The sequence below is a fragment of the Desmodus rotundus genome, chromosome 6 (genome assembly GCF_022682495.2).
Source record: "Desmodus rotundus isolate HL8 chromosome 6, HLdesRot8A.1, whole genome shotgun sequence".
NCBI classification, from domain to species: Eukaryota; Metazoa; Chordata; class Mammalia; order Chiroptera; family Phyllostomidae; genus Desmodus; species Desmodus rotundus.
Genome location: NC_071392.1, coordinates 85707793 through 85720499, shown reverse-complemented (window position 1 = coordinate 85720499; position 12707 = coordinate 85707793). Strand labels below are relative to the sequence as shown.

At 45.0% G+C, this 12707-nt stretch overlaps 1 protein-coding gene across 1 annotated transcript in view; it reads left to right on the top strand.

The window, feature by feature from the left end:
* Positions 1-12707, top strand: part of KEL (Kell metallo-endopeptidase (Kell blood group)) — a 171567-nt gene that overhangs the window by 2077 nt on the left and 156783 nt on the right. The window contains exons 2-3 of the mRNA XM_053925930.2: positions 197-387; positions 5994-6077. The gene's annotated coding sequence lies outside the window, so the exon portion shown is untranslated. The remainder of the gene's footprint in view (positions 1-196; positions 388-5993; positions 6078-12707) is intronic.

Below are 12707 nucleotides of genomic sequence, written 5' to 3'. Positions count from 1 at the left end.
GAGTGGTGACGTCACATGTTTGCTCAGACAACCTGGTGTTTGGAAGCCGACAAGGTCAAATGGAAGCATGCAGTCCTGAGTGGCCTTGAATGGGGACCCACTTTGGTCATGTGACGGGATGATAAACTGGATTGGTTGTTGGTGACTGGATGGAATTCCGGTTAGGTGGCAGTAATTTTCGACCCCTGTTTTTTAGGTTGCTTCTACTGCACCGGCTCTCTTTTGGGAAGAGGTTTCCGGGAACCACTCTCCATGTGGCCATCGGACTGTGTGTTGTTCAATTCTCAGCTGGCTGATCACGGTGTAACTGTCCACCTTGATGATTGAATGCTTAGACAGGTCCCTGGTTTAATGGACCAAAGGCACCAGCTGGGGTGCTGGGCACAGGTACGTATTTATTGTTGTGGGTGGAAAGCTCTGGAACAGAACAGAGTAAGACAATGGGTTACTGTGGGAACAAAACAGACTTCACACAGTAGGTTTGAATTCCCTGCGAAGGGGCCCCATGTGGCAGGAGGAAGTTTCTAGGAGGCCTTATGGTTTATCCAGACCAAGTTACATTGAGGTGGGGCTACCACTTATCTAGCAATAATATGGGGGACCCATTTTTTTGTGGGGTAACAAAACAGACCTCACAACTGCACTCATGCCATTGGTACACAACGGAAATAATGAGCGTGGTGGATTGTCCCCCAAAACAGAACAAGAGGGCTTTGGGGGAGACAGGTGGCTCTCGTGGCATCACCGGACAAGCTGAGTTTCCTTTCGATGAGGACTGGTCCATGGAAAAAGATTTGTTAACTGGAATGAGCAGATTAGGAAGAAGTGTCTTCCCTGAGGAAGGCCAGGGATGGGAGTCAGCCTGGAAATATCTGGAGACTTCAGTGAACTGGGTCAGGTGGACTCCACAAATAATGCTGAGTACTGCTGAGACATAGTCCTGACCCAACAGGACCGCCTGACTGTTTTGATATAAATGGAGGCAAAAGCAATCATGGGGCAATGACCCTCCATTCCAGCTACTGAGGCACAGGGGGTGCCCTTGGGGAGATCTTACAGACCTTGGAACTTGTTCAGGTTCGCTGGAGGCACTCATAATTTTCACCAATGCACTGTGACTGCCCTCTCCCCAAGAATAGGTCAGAAGAAGACACAACCTGTAGTACAGTGGGCTGGACAAAGAACTCTTTTGAATGACATAATGTCCTCACCATTTGGTGGTGCTGGGGGGAGGACAGAAGTGGGCCCCTCTCTGTGACAATACCATAGGAACTAGTTCCAGTGCAAGCTCTGTCTCCAGCTGACCTGTGATCCAGAAACAAGTGAATCATGTCTAATTGTAATAAAACCAGTTCATAATAATGATCTGATGTATGGACAAGGGCCAAGTCTGTTGGAAAGACACAGGCAGGACCTTCGTAATCCTTACAGGTTTGTTCTGTATTGTACCATGTACCGAGGGAATGTACATGATCATACAGTGACGCGGTGTGACATGGGCATTGTTGTTAAGATTCAACTACCTCACGTAAATACGTCATATGGGATACTGATCCTGATGGCCAAAAGTATCAGAAGATCGGGGAAAAGCCTCCTCAGAATGTAACACCGGTGGCCGATGCAGCCCGAGGAAGATGGTAATTTAGCTGTCTGCTCATTTCTGTGCCTGAGTATTCTGCACAGGTTATTACAAGGCAGGAATAACACAGCTCAAAGGGGAACAGGTACCAATGAAATTAGCACAAAAGTATGAGAACGTATGTCATGGCTTTGTCTGGGATGCAGCTGTCACTTCGAGTTATCCCTGGGCCACAGCGGCTCCTCCAGATGTGGGGCACAGCCACGCTGTGGCCGTGTTTCTTGTACTAAATAAACCACCACCGCGTCTGTTATGTATGTGCCCCCTAAACCTAGATGCTCAGGAGGGCCGAGCATTTTGCTGTGAGGGAATCCTGGGCCAGGTGGGCAGACTGTGCAACCAGTGGCTCACTCAGGTAAGTTTATGTAAATTGAAAATGAAACAACACTTCGAAACATTCTAATTCTGTCCCTGAGGGTAGGGCACAGGGATGGAAATTGAGTTCTTCTGAGGTGGGATTCCAGGACAGGAATTCCAGAATTGCCAGGACGGGTTGGAGTGGGAGTTCTGGAGGTGGGCGCGCTGATAAGGACGATGGAGAAGACGGTGGCATCTCCCTGAGGACCAACGCAGGGTCTAAGGAGTGGAAACACGGTGCAGCGGGTGAGAAAAGGACTCGGGGGGCAGGTGGAATTCTGAAGAAGGCCTCCCAGGTCACCCACCCCCTCCTCATCCAATCCAGCCCTGGTCTGGGAACGGCTCGGGAGGGATTTTGCTGACCAATTGATCCTAAACTGGGGAGGCTGTGGTGGTGGGCTGAACCCAGTCAGGGAGCCTCCTAAGAGCAGAGGTCTCCTGCCCCCTGGGGGAAGTGGGGGAAGAGTGAAGGTGGAGGGGCCGCAGGCAGGGAGGGCCACAGATGGGGGTGCAGGCCTGGCCGAGCCTCTGTCTCTGCCTGTGAGTCCTGCGCCGAGAATCCAGCTGAACCCACCAGGCCTCCGGCCCGTGGGAACCGCTGGAAGCCCGTTCATACGTTTGCGTCGATTTGCTGCAGCGATAGGAAACTAAAACACCTTTAATGTCTGATAAAACTCACTCGCTCCCAGCGCTGGCCCTTGCCAGACTGGCCATCTCACTCACTGCAGGGCCCCCTTGAGCTCCGAAAACTCACTAAGGTCCCGAAGACGCTTTATTCGTATGGCTCTGTGTGTTGGAGCGTGTGTCACATAGAAAGGAAAACTGAGGGTGTATTAAATGTTTGCCTTCAATTGATGTAGAACTATCTCCATTGTATGTTAACATAGAGAATGCATTTCGACGATAACTGTCCTGTGTAGAACACAAAAATGGTGAAAAGAGTAGCTGAAAAACCTCTAAGTGTTGGTTGGGCAGAGAACAGCTGGGTTGACGTCCCCTGTGTTCTCTCTGCTGCGGCGCCGCGTGTCCTGTTGCCTCCGGAAAGCCCGCTGTGCACTCCTGAGAGGGTGAGGATGAAGAAGGCAAAGTGTCTGAGTGTTATTGTGGAAACGGTTCGGGCCTCGTAGAGCCTTGGAAGGGTTCTCATAGGATCCCTCTGGTCCCCGGGCCACACTCAGAGGACTCATAACTGCATTCAAACTCCAGGCCCCACATCGTAAAGTGAAAATTATGATCAGATTGAACTGTGTGGTCAATATAAGGTATTTGGCACGTTTTCTGAAACATAAGAAGGGCTCTGTAATTGTTGCTCATGGATGTTATAATCCTCCCTCATTTGTACCTATGAACCCTGAGTGCAGATGGCGACACCTCCTGGCTTGGGGGCCTGTTCTGTCTCAGGGTCGTCCTAGCAGGTTCCATGGAATCCCACCCTCTGCAAGATGTAGAGAAGCACACGTTCATAACGCTAATCATTTCAAGAGCGTGGCTGCCATCATTCGTGGTGTCTCTCAGGGTTAGAGCCCCTGAGATCGCTGCAAGTTCACGTAGAAGCAGCACAGTGCTAACATCCTCCCCGCCTGGTCCCCAGCGCTCTTCCTCCAGGGACAGTCAGACCCGATCCTCGCTCTCCTCCAGAGAGGGAATTCAGAGTTTTTTCTTTTCCTGTAGGGAGACGATAACTAGGCAGAATATCTTATGATCTTTGTGGGAATCTGAGCTCTCAGTAGAAACTCAAGAAGGTTTTTAGTTCATCCGATTCTCAAATGGAAGCTGTGCCCCTGGGGTTCTCTGAAGAATCCGCAGCAAGACCCATGGCCCCTCCCGTTTCTGGGTCTCCACCTGCAGAAGCTGCAGAGGGGCAGGCGGCTGCCCCTGTTCACAGGTGCATCTCTCACCTCCGTGGGATTATTCCGTGTCAGAGTAGGTGCTCATGAGAAAATCCCGTGCAGAAGAGACTGCTTTGTGCTCGGAGGTTGAGTTCAGTGTGGGTGGGTGAGGGCGGACAGGACAGCAGCAGACCCCACCCTGGCTGTGTGCACGAGACGGGCATGCCTCCTGACTCCCACAGGGCACTGCAGGTCGGTGGAACTGGTGCTTAACATACACTTTAGTTAACATTTGTTTAACTAAGAATGACAGTCATCTATTAACAAACATTTCCTGAGTGCCTATTTCATGTAGAACTGTACTAATTGTTATGAGACATAAAGATGTGTAAGACATATAAAAAGTTAATTATTTGGTGAAAGGGAATCTCAGCTTAAATAAGTGACGTTTGATCTGAATCTCTTTATCTTTGACATGCCCTGAGGTTTATCCAGACCCTTACAGTGAGGGTATAACTGTTGTAGCTGTTGTTATTGGCCAAGCCTGCACATTTATTTGGTTTCTGAAGAGCCCCCCACAAGAACCTCATCTAACTCCCGAGGGTGGAAAGACCCTCTTTTCAGGCTGTCCGACAGCCAGCCCTTCAACGGGGCCCAGAGACTATCAAGCAGGCGGCCACCTCTCTCTGTTGTAACTGGCTGTACCCCATGATGTCGTGGTTCAGACGAGGGGGGTGCAGTGCCCTGGGACACCCGTTGGGGTAGGACAGTGAGGGCAGTGGCCGGCCCAGTGTGTGTGCACATGGGTGTGTTTGAACGTCCCATCTGCATTTCCCACCTGAGCGCACACCAGCCTGAGAACACTCAGTTACTGAGGCCTGACCGCCCCCCGAGGGACAGACAGTAATTCTCAGCAGTTGTAAAATTACCGAATTCATCCACACTCATAAGCCTTACAAAATGTGTGGATTAAAGTTATATCCATGGTCTTAGGAGATGAAACTTGTAATTATTTGGGAATGCACCGTCCGCTCCCCTGAAGCCCTACTGCGAGGCCTGTGTGGTGCAGCGGGGCCAGGTGATGTCCATTGTATTAACTGTTCACCTTGTAATCGTTGCATGGGCAGGGGCCTTCTCCTCTCGTTAATACACAGCGAAGAGGCGTGTAGTTACAGGTGCCATTCACCTAGAAAACAGGAGTTCCCCTCAAGCCAGAAACTGGACTTGAGAAGAAAACACCAGACCAGACACTGATGAGAAATCGTGTCTCTTGTTGTTGATAACGCAGACGTAAAGACGTCTAAGAGGAAATCCAAACGCTGGTGTTCGGGTCGTTTCTTTCACATGGACCATGTGGGACCTGGGGTGGAGGGGGGAGGGCATGAAATAACGTCACGTAAAATGTGTCGGTTCCTTCAGATAAGAGGGTAAATAGCTCAGGTGGCAGGTGGAATGAGAGTAAGAGGGATTTTCAGCCTGGTGACCAAATAGCTGCACACATTATAGGTCAGGCTGTGCTCAGCTCTGTGGAGCATTTAACGTCCATCTGAGATAAGAGTGAACTGAGGGAAGGTGAGGACCAGCGGGCTCTCACCTGAGCGTCAGGAGAGAACCAGCGCCCCCTGGCGGCCAGCGTGGTCGGAGCTGACACCCAAGCGGGACAGCCGCTCGGCAGAGGTGAATTCAGGGGGACGGGCGCCCGGACTGTGGAGTTGGACATCCTTCCCCCTCGGTGGTTTCTGACAGAGCTGAGTCTTCCTGCCGCTGGGATTTTGTTGTTTGATCTTTAGATGACTCGAGGTAGAGCGATACGTAAACACAGACACATAAATTGTGTGATTTCACTGAGCCCTGTCAAATCTCAGAATTTACTAGAAGGATTCATGAGTTTAAAATTTAATCACTGAAGCATTCTACTACACAAACCTAATGAGATAACAAATAAAATATTTATACTCAAGGAAATAGTGTGCAGCTATTCACAGCATGTTGCATAGAAATATCTTGACATGGGAAATGTTTCTGATATGTTTCTAAATGGAAGAAATAGGTAAACTAGCAACATTGGTTGATATATATATTTAAATTCATGATACATTTGAAAATGTACAGTAAAATGGTATAAGTGTATATACACATTAATAATGCTTATTTCTGTTTTTTTTCAGGGTATTACCTCTTTAATCTTAAATAGAGTTTCATAATGTTTTTCTAAGAAAGCTTTGAAACTTGATGTCAAATGCTCATACAAGGTAAGAACCACCGTACTCACACAATGACCCATATTCTTAAACTTTAGTCTTTAACATGTTCGATTCTGAAATTTTCTAAGTAGGAATAAAACAATAATATAAACTTGGTAATTAATAAGGTTTTAGTTATAAATACATATTTTGCCTAAAAATAAACTACTAAATAATATCAAGACCATTTTCTTCAGTGCTAATGTTAATTTAGTGAAATAGATTTGACTCCGTAAAAGGGAAGTCAGTTAAGCTGTTTTCAATTTTCAGAAACAGGAGAATGTGTTATCCCAGGAATGGTTTGTATTCCTTGCCAAATTATATGCTTGCTGTTTTAGAAGAGGACATCAGAAGTGTGACAAAGGTCATGATAAAAGTGTAAATTATTTAAATTAGGATACTGGTTTATGAACATGATTATTCCCTAAAGTAATCAGACCCTTTTGGAGAAGTGTCTGTGTCCCTGGCTGAAGTGGGGGATGTGTAAGGAAAGTGTGCAACAGCCATCAGAAGTAAGGAAGTGCTCAAAAATTATGGAGACGTGTTAAAAAACAAAAGGACAAGCTTGGATGGTCCATATGTGGAATAATTGGGCGTGAATAAATAATAAATAATTATAATCCCTTGATAAAAATTCTCTTCTTTCGTGGAGATTACATTGTCATTAAAGGAAATAGACAATACATATATAAGTAGTACACGTAGCCTGTGTGTGGTGTTCTTTACTATAGAGAAAAGCAAAATGGGAAGGGGAGCCAGAGAAGACAGAGGCGACTGAAGGCTTTGGCAGAGCCCTGTGTAGAGCACACGCACGCTCTCCATTAAGGAATTCCTGATACTTCAGAGTTTGCATCGCTGTTATAACCGGCATTTCATTTTATTTTTTAGTTGGTTATTGCCGATGTGCAGAAATGCTCTTGATTTCTCAAGGTGGTCTTGAATCTGGTTCTCTCTCATTTAGTCTCATAGACTGTTGAAGATTTTCCCCAGAGATATAAGTATATCACCTGTAAGTGGTGATGGTTTTCCTTGTAGTCTTGGTGCATCTTCATCCGTTCTCTTATTCCTAGGCCAGGATCTCTAGTGTCAGCCAGTGGCTGTGATAGCAGGTGTCCTTTCTTACACCTGATCCGAAGCAAGTCTCTGGGTTCTCCATTACATGTCCTGTTTGCTGTGGGTTTAGGGCATTTAACCTTTACTGAGTTGAGTTTCTGAGAACAAAGTGTAATAAAGTGAGGGAGTGCCTGCCCTACTATATAGGAAAACATATAAGAAAGCAACCGCAGTTAGAACTGGTACTGGGCCCTGGCTGGGTGGCACGGTTGGTTGGAGTGTCGTCCCATACACCAAAAGGTTGCAGATTCAGTTCCTGGTCTGGGCACATACAGGAAGCAGCTGACTGATGTCTCTCCCCACCCCCAACACCCTTCTTCTCTCTCTAAAATCAATAAACATATCCTTGGGTGAGGATTAAAAAATAACTGTGGTATGGGTGTAGAAAAAGACATGCATCAAAGAATCAAAACCCCCAAAGAAACTTTTGTATATAGGAATTTAGTATATCATGAGTGTATAATTTCAAGTTAATTTAGGGAAATATGTTCTACTAAATAAATGATGATGTGGTTTTTTCCTAGGGTATTACCTCTTTAGTCTGTTAAATAGTTTCAGGGGTTCCACGATGGTGGTAGAGTAGGTGGAAGTTATACTCACCTCCTTCCAGGATCAAATCTGAATTACAACTAAATTATAGGACAGTTATCCTGAATAACCAACTGAGGACTAAATGGACAGAAGTCTTACAACTATGGAGATACAGGAGAATCCAGGTCAAGACTGGTAGGAGGTGCTGAGATGGAAAAAACGCTGGCCCCACAGCCACACGTGGAGGTTGAGGTTCCAGAGGGATAGCTTAGCTTGAAAGGTCCTCCCTGTGGAGCAAGGGGTCTCATCTTCATGCCGGGCTCCCCCACCAGGAAGAGGAGTCCACATAACATCTGGCCAGGAAAATCAGTGGGGATTTCATCCACCAGGGTGAGAAGGGAGACTGCTAGAAAAACAGATGCCCCTTTAAAGGGCCAGCACACAAAATCTCATTCATGGACACTTGGCAGCTCCGAGCAGACTGGACTCATATGGGGAGAAATTATTTATGTGGCTTTGTGGAGAGGGGCTGAAGGGACTGCCCCTATGCTGAGCCTGTTCCCCACTGCCCACATCTTTCCTGGATCTACTTTCCTGGAATAAGCAATCCCCTCCAAGGCATCAGCCTGAGGAAATGCACTGGCCCCATCCTCCGACTCCATGGGGACCTGCCCTGCCAAGTTTGCTCCCGGTGGAGGAATCAGCTAGCTGGACATACCCTGGGCTCACTCAGTCTTCCTTGGAAGGGTCTCTGGGAGGTCCAGGAAGATGCAGGGGCTGTCAGACACGCACAGAGAGAGACTGAATGGAGTGGTTTTAGGGTGAGGGGCAAATTTTTCCCTGCATGTCAAACCAGCACCTCCCATCCCCAATGACATCAGCCTGGGAAGATGTGCTAGCCCCATGCTTCTGACTTCCTGAAGCCTGGTCCTGCAAAGTTTGCACCCTGCTAAGGAGTGTCCTTGCTGTGGTCAGCCTGGAATGGTTTTGCAGTCTTTTTTGAGGGTCTCTTGAGGAGATCTGGGCAGACTTGGGGAGTGTCAGAGACACAGGGAGAGACTGCAGTTCTGTGGCCCCATTCCTGTGCAGAGTCCTGCGTCCACACAGCCAAAGCATAATCTGTTTTAGCTAGGTGAACTGTACTGTTCTCACCCTGAGGACCCCCTGAGACCCTGGTCCACACAAAGGTCCACAGCCCTCAGGCACATGGTGGCTGGCTTTGGTGTACCCTGAGACTTTTGCTGGGTAGCCTCAGAACCAGCACTTGCACTGAGTTTGAATCTGTATCAACCTGGTAAACACTACTCACCCCTAGCTGGTGACTCGGTAAGAACTTCTCTCTTTCAACTCATGTACTACCAGAGGCTTTTTGAGTGGCTGAGCCTCATAGGCAGCTGGAAGGCAGAGCTGGATCTCAGGGTGCCTTGGGCCTTTTGATGATCTTCTCCAGGCTCAGTACTGGTGGAAGCTCATCTTGGTAAGCATCTTGGCCCCTTCCATGCACACCAGGCACAGCAGAGGCAGCTCCCAACCATGGATCATTTTATAGCTTTAAATAGGTAGTCTAGGGCCAGTCATAAGCAGTGTCTGACATTGAGCTGCACCGGAGTCCTTTCAAAGAGGACCCAGACTGGTGAGAACCAACACGCCCAGTGGATGGCTTCAGACCACATCAGAGCATGACCCGATAAGCTACATAAGCAACATACCCAAAGAGAGATCTCGGCAGACACCAAACCCTGCCAGGGTAAATTCTGCTTTGCAAAGTCAGCCACCACGCTGCAGCTCATACCCTGTGGTCAGGGTCAGCCCTCACAGTCAGCCAACCTAAGTGTCAACCCTGCCCCCAAACAGGTCAACAGCAGTTAAGACTCAACTATAACAGGAGGGTTCACATAATGCCACAAGGGCCATTCCTGGAGCACCTAGCTCAGGTGATCAGAGAGATTGTGCCACTAAGCCCCATGAGAAACTTACTATAAGGCCGCTCTACCAAGCATGGGAGACATAGCAGACCTACCTCATACATAAAAACAAATACAGAGGGGTAGCCAAAGTGGGCAAACATGCCCCAATGAAAGAACAGGAGAAATCTGTAGAAAAAGAAAGAAATGAAATGGAGGCAAACAATGTTTTAGATAAAGAGTTCAAAGTAGTAGTCAGGATGCTCCAGGAACTTAGGGATACAATGGATGAACTCAGTGAGACCTTAAAGAGATAGTAAGCATAAGAAAGGACATAGAAACCATAAAAAAGTAAAAAATGCAGAGTACAATATCTGAAGAATAAACTAGGAGGAATCAACAGCAGATTAAATGAAAAAGATTTGAATCAGCATTTTGGGAGACAAAGTAGCAGAAAAAATTCAATCAGAGCAGCAAAAAGAAAAAAGGAATAAAAAACCCCAATTGTTTAAGGGACCTCTGGGGCAACATCCAGCATAACATTATAGGGGTACCAGAAGGAGGAAAGAGGGAAAAGTATTGAGAACCTGTTTGAAGAAATAATGACTGAAAACTTTCCTAACCTGGTAAAGGAAAAAGACAAGTTCAGGAAGCACAGAGTCCCAAACAAGATGAACCCAAAGAAGACCACACCAAGACACATCTTAATTAAAATGTCAAATGTTAAAGACAAAGAGAGAATCTTAAGAACAGCAAGAGAAAGACAGTTATCTACAAGAGAGTTCCCATAAGACTGTCAGCTGATTTCTCAACAGAAACATTTCAGGGCATAAAGGATTGGCATGAAATATTCACAGTGATGAAAAGTAAGGATCCACAACCAAGACTACTCTATCCAGCAAGGCTACCATTTAAAACTGAAGTTGCGAAGAGATTCACAGACAAAAATCAAAACCAACAATAACAACAAACTAAAGGAATTCAATACCACCAAACCAGTATTACAAGAAATATTGAAGGGACTTCTTTAAGAAGAAGAAAGAAAGAAAAATGGAACATAAACATGTATAATAAACTGGCAATAAATATGTACCTATCAATAATCACTTTAAGTGTAGATGGATTAAATGCTCCATCAAGACAGGTAGCTGAATGGATCAGAAAACAAGATCCATATATATGCTGTCTATAAGACACCTACTTCAGATCAAAAGATACCCACGGCCTGAGAGTAAAGTGGTACAAAAAGATTTTATGCAAATGGAAACGATAAAAAGTTGGGCTAGCAATACTTACGTAAGAGAAAATAGACTTTAAAACAAAGTTTATAATAAGAGATAAAGAAGGAAATTACATAATGATAAATCAGTCCCACAACAGGACGTAACCCTTGTAAACATATATGCACCCAACATAGGAGCACCTAAATATATAAACCAAACTTGATGGACATAAATGAAGAACTCAACATTAATACACAGATACTAGGGAACTTTAACACTCCATTGATGTCAATGGATGGATCCTCCAGACATGAAATGAACAAAGAAAGAGCAGTCTTAAAGGACATACTAGATCACATGGATTTAATTGATATTTTCAGAGCATTTCATCCCAAAGCAGCAGAATATACATTCTTTTCAAGTGCACATGGGACATTTTCCAGAATAGACCACATGTTAAACCACGAAACAAGTCTTAATAAATTTAAGAGGATTGAAATCATATCAAGCATCTTCTCAAACCACAGTGGTATGAAGAACCTGGTAGAAATTGATTAAAAGGGAAAAAAACCCCCTGAAAAATACACAAACACATGGAGACAAAATGACATGTGACTAAACAATGAATGGGTTAACAGTGTGATCAAGGAAGAACTCAAAAGATACCTTGAGCCAAATGAAAATGAAAACAAAACCCCCACATTTATGGGACACAGCAAAAGCAGTCCTAAGAGGGAAATTCTTAGCAATACAGGCCTACCTCAGGTAGCAAGAAAAATCTCCAATAAACAATCTAACATTACACATAAAGGAACTAAAAAAAGAAAACAACAAACAAATCCCAAAGTGAGTAGAAGGAAGGAAATAATAAAGATCAGAGCCGGAATAAATGAAATAGTGTCTAAAAAAATTAACAATTAAACCAAGAGCTGGTTCTTTGAAAAGATAAAGATTGCTAACCCTTTAATTAAATTCATCAAGAAAAAATGAGAGAGAGAGGACCCAAATAAATAAAATTAGGAATGAAAGATGATAACTTGATACCACAGAAATTCAAAGGATTATAAGTAAATATTATGAACAAATATATGCCAACAAATTAGAAAATCTGAAAGAAATGGACAAATTTGTAGAAACACAATCTTCCAAGACTGAATCAAAAAGAAAGAAAAGTCTGAACAGAACAATTAAACCCGATGAAATCAAAGTATAATAAAAAAAATCCCAGATAAACAAAGGTCCTGGACCAGATGGCTTCAAAGGTAAATTTTACCAAATGTTCGAAGATTAACACCACTTCTCAAACTAGTCCAAAAATTCAAGAGGGCGGAAGAACCCCAATCTCACTTTTTACAAGGCCAGAATTATTCTAATTCCAAAGCTGGATAGACACACTAAAGAGAAAGATAATTATAGGTTAATAAGCCTGGTGAACTTAAATGCAAAAATCCCCAACAAAATATTAGCACACTGAATTCAACAATACATTAAAAAAGTCACACACCACGATTGAGTGGCATTCATTCTTAGGATGCAAGTTTGGTTCAATATCCACAAGTCAATTAACATGATAGAGCACGTAAACAAAGTGAAGAATAAAAATCATGATAATACCCGTAGTTTCAGAAAAAGCATTCATCAAAATCCAGTACCCATTTATAACAAAAACTCTCAGCAAAGTGGGAGTAGAGGGAACATGACAAAGCCACATGAGGGCCTGCGTGCATGGGAATGGTGTCATGACCCTCCCATCGCCTCTCCCCCTGTGTTAGGGGTAAGTGGGCTCCAGCTGATTGGAGTTAAGGCAGGACCAGCTGTGTATCCAAGCACTGAGGTGGTGCATGCTCCCCTTACTGCAGCAGCCTGAT